The sequence below is a fragment of the Cebus imitator genome, unplaced genomic scaffold (assembly GCF_001604975.1).
Source record: "Cebus imitator isolate Cc_AM_T3 unplaced genomic scaffold, Cebus_imitator-1.0 Scaffold92, whole genome shotgun sequence".
In the NCBI taxonomy this organism is placed as follows: Eukaryota; Metazoa; Chordata; class Mammalia; order Primates; family Cebidae; genus Cebus; species Cebus imitator.
Window position 1 is genome coordinate 3557843 of NW_016107407.1, and position 4757 is coordinate 3562599.

Here is a 4757-nt window from a genome sequence, read left to right on the forward strand (position 1 = left end):
CACCTTCTGCCATGATTATGAGGCCTCCCCAGCCATGCGGAGCTGTGAGTCCATTAAGCCTCTTTTTCCTTATGAATTAACCAGTCTCAGGTATCTCTTTATCAGCAGCGTGAAAACAGACTAATACACTCCCCCGATACCCAAACCCAGGTACCCAGTGCTCTAGTCCAGCATTTTCCTCTCTCTGTGACTCATGAATCCTTTTTGTAATAATTTGCCAACAATTTCTTTTAAAAATGTTCATGGTATAAAATAAAGTAATTTTAAGTTGAAAAAGATTTTAATTTTTTTAGATCAGTGCATTATTAAAGACCACATTACAAAATTCATTTAATATAAATTTCTATAATATCCATTTCATGTATTAAAAATCCTAGCCTTTTCCCATTTATTATATGACACATACTATTTGATTTACTTTAATTATGTAAGAAAAAAGGATGGTTGAGTAATAAATTTTAAAATGACACTGTATGTGATTTGGAGACTGATGTATATTAAAAATGTAGATTAAAATTTAATTACATGTTACATCATCAGATTTGACTTTTTTAGTAGCTGATGTTTAGAATGTCTGCATTTTGTAATGCAAAAATCAACTGGCTCATTTTTATAATTGTTAAGTTCTAATGATGATATGAAAGATGTTTTTAGGCTATTTGCAAGCACTTTTCAAATAACACATTTTTATTAGATGAAAGCCAAACTAGATATAATTATTACTAGATTTTTCTCTTTTTTCTGTTTATTTTATAAGCCTCTGAGACATCTTGATAAGCTTTATAAGAATTTTGATATCTGACTTGTGGATATGACTTGTGAAAATTACCTTGGGCTAAATTTGCAGAAATATTACCATCATTTGCTCCTCAATAACTTATATTTTAACACTAGTTTTCCTTACATTATGTGTTTCAAAAATTCCCCCTTTTCAGCCCCAGTATGCAGCTAAAAAAAAAAAAGGTCAATTAAAAACTCTAAGAGTCTGAGACCACCCTGGCTAACATAGTGAGACCCCATCTCTACAAAAAACGGAAAAAAGTTAGCCAAGCATGGTGGTTCTCACCTGCAGTCCCAGCTACTCAGAAGCTGAGGTGGGAGGATTGCCTGCACCCAGGACCCCATTACGGCAGGGAGCCGTGATCGTGCCACTGCACTCCAGCCTGAGTGACAGAGTGAAACTGTGTCTCAAAAAGCCAAGCCAAACCACAACAACAATGATACCAACAACAACAGCAACAACAAAGCAGCAAAGGCCGGGCATAGGGGCTCACACCTGTAATTCCCGCACTTTGGGAGGCCGAGGTGGGCGGATCACAAGGTCAAGAGATCGAGACCATCCTGGCCGACATGGTGAAACCCTGTCTCTACTAAAAATATACAAAAATTAGCTGGGCATGGTGGTGTGTGCCTATAGTCCCAGCTACTTGGGAGGCTGAGGCAGAATTGCTTGAACCCGGGAGGCGGAGGTTGCAGTGAGCCGAGACTGCTCCACTGCACTCCAGTCCAGGGCCTGGTGACAGAGCGAGACTGTCTCAAAAAAAAAAAAAAAAGCAAAATTCTATGAAGGTTGAAGCCAGTGGTGTCCCACCAAGTCACAGCAGCACTGACTCTGATCCCCACACACAGTCGCCCTTGCCTTTTGGGTGGGGGTGGGGGTGGGGGATTGACTCTTGACTTGTTCTGTCATTGTCACCACATGAATCCTTCTGCAACTCTCTGGGGGTTTGTGGAACCCCAGTGAGAACACAGTGCCCTAGCCCAGTGGTTCTCAAACTTGGGTGAGCAACAGAATCAACCAGAGGGATTGTTAAAACACAGATTACTAAGATTTTATGATTTGGTAAATCTGGGCAGGGGTCCAATTATTTGCATCTCTAACAATCGCCAGGCCAGATGCCGATGCTGCTGGCCACACGACCACACTTTGAGAACTGTTTGATGCTCCACCATCGGATAGTTCGTGCTCTACATTCATTTCCCGGGCTTCTTGCCTTTACTTTTTTCCTTCCTAGAATGCCACCTGCCTCTCCACATCCTGATTGTACCTGCTGAAACCCTACCTGTCCCTCAAGGCAAAATTCATTGCCACTTCCTCAGGCTGCTTTCTGTTCTCTCCAGAGTGCCCCATTCTTTGCTCTAGGAGACAGCTAGGCAGGTGATAGTTCAGTTTGTACACATGGTGCACAAGCTGTGTGGTAGGCTCTGTATTAGTCCGTTTTCTCATTGCTAATAGAGACATTCCCAAGACTGGGTAATTTATAAAGAAAAAGAGGTTTGATGAACTCACAGTTTCACGTGGCTTGGGAGGCCTCACAATCACAGTGGAAGGCAAGGAGGAAAAAGTCACATCGCCAGGCACGGTGGCTCACGCCTGGAATCCTAGCACTTTGGGAGGCTGAGGCAGGCAGATTGCCCGAGCTCAGGAGTTTGAGACCAGCCTGGGCAAGATGGTGAAACCCCATCTCTACTAAAAATACAAAAATTAGCTGGGCTTGGTGGTACACACCTGTAGTTCCAGCTACTCGGGAGGCTGAGGCACAAGAATCACTTGAACCTGGGAGGTGGAAGTTGCAGTGAGTTGAGATTGTGCCACTGCAATCCAGCTTGGGCGACAGTGAGATTCCATCAAGAAAAAAAAGTCACATCTTACATGGCAACGGGAAAGAGAGAATGAGAACCAAGTGAAAGGAGTTTCCCCTTCTAAAACCATCAGATCTTGTGAGACTTATTCTCTACCATGAGAATAGTCTGGGGGAAACTGCCCCATGATTCAATTATGTCCCACCACGACCCTCCCACAACGTGTGGGAATCATGGGAGCACAATTCAAGGTGAGATTTGGATGGAGACACAGCCAAATCATGTCAGGCTCCTACGAAAATGCCCAGGGCACAAAGATGTGTAACTGCACACCTTCTCTTTGAGGAGACCCCATTTATGTATCTCACTCTCATTCACAGAGTTAAAAACTCCTTGATTGGGAAAACAATGTTTTATCAATTTGCATATACCCTAGCCTAGCATACATCTAGGCATTTAATGTTACTTCTAACTTTAATTGACTCATGAAAAATATTACTTATGTATTCAACAAATACTTATTGGATGTGCCATGATGAATGAGACAGATGAAATCCAGAGCTCATAATAGTAATGACAATCAAGATGATTCATTGAGTGTTTATTATCTGCCAGGCACTATATTAAGTGTTTTATGTTTATTAACTAATTTAACCCTCAAAGCAAATCTATATTATAAGTACTGTAATTATCTTAATTTCACATCAAGAAAGTCTAAATAAGGTAATACAGTTATGTAAGAAAAAGGAACCAGTGTTTAGAACCTGGGCAATGTGGCCCCAACTGCCATTTGCCATAATACTCTAGCCAATGAAACATTCTAGCAAGGGAGATGGCATTAAAGATAAATGAATGAATCACAGTCCTGATATGTACTGCGAATGAGCAGTGCAGGATTCTATGATGCTATGTGGCAGAAGGGGAAAATCCAATTGTTTTGAGGTGGTCAGGATGGGTTTTCTTGAGAAAACGATTCCTTAGCTGAGTCTTGAAGGGTGGGCATGAGTTAAGAAGGCAAAAGGGGGGCCGGGCGCGGTGGCTCACGCCTGTAGTCCCAATACTTCGGGAGGCCGAGGCACGTGGATCACGAGGTCAAGAGATCAAGATCATCCTGGTCAACATGGTGAAACCCCATCTCTACTAAAAATACAAAACATTAGCTGGGCATGGTGGCGCGTGCCTGTAGTCCCAGATACTCAGGAGGCTGAGGCAGGAGAATTGCCTGAACCCAGGAGGCGGAGGTTGCGGTGAGCCGAGATCCCGCCATTGCACTCCAGCCTGGTTAACAAGAGCGAAACTCTGTCTCAAGGGAAAAAAAAAAAAAAAAAAAAGGCAAAAGGGAGCAGGTAAAGTGGTATTACCAGTCAAGGAAAAAGCATGTGCTTAGTTGAAATGGGCTGCGAATCCTAAGGAACTGGAAGAATGCTTGTGCGTTATGGTGCAGCTGAAGAGAAACATCAGGGCCAGATCATTCAAGGAATTAAAGTCCGATTAAAGATTCAAAAATTCACCCTAGACCGGGCATGGTGGCTCCTGCCTGTAATTCCAGCACTTTGGGAAGTCGAGATGGGTGGATCGCCTGAGGTCAGGAGTTTGAGAACAACCTGGTCAACATGGTGAAACCCCGTCTCTACTAAAAATACAAAAATTAGCTGGGCGTGCTGGTGCACACCTGTAATCCCAGCTACTCAGGAGGCTGAGGAAGGAGAATCGCTTGAATCCAGGAGGCAGAGGTTGCAGTGAGCCCAGACGGCACCATTGCACTCCAGTCTGGTGACAGAGCGAGACTCTGTCTGGTGGGGGTGGGAATTCACCCTAACAACAATGAGAAGCCACTGCAGTAATCTGAATAAGGCAGCTGTGTCACTAAGGGTCAGGTTAGAAGGGAACAAGTCCCAGTGTGGGGACATGGCTGAGTGTCTGCTACTACAGTCCAGACAAGAGAGGACGGTGGCTTTTACTGGGCATTGGCAGTGGGAAAAGAGAAATGGAGAAAAATCAAAACTTGTGATTAACTGAGTGAGCACTGAGGGAGAAGTGTCAACAAGGACTCTAATTACTGTCACGTGGAGGGATGTGACAGAGTTACTTAATTTGAAACTTGAGTGCTAAAGGGGAACCAGTCCTATAGACATCTAGGAGGGGAGAGGTACAAGGAAGTTCCAAAGCCCTAA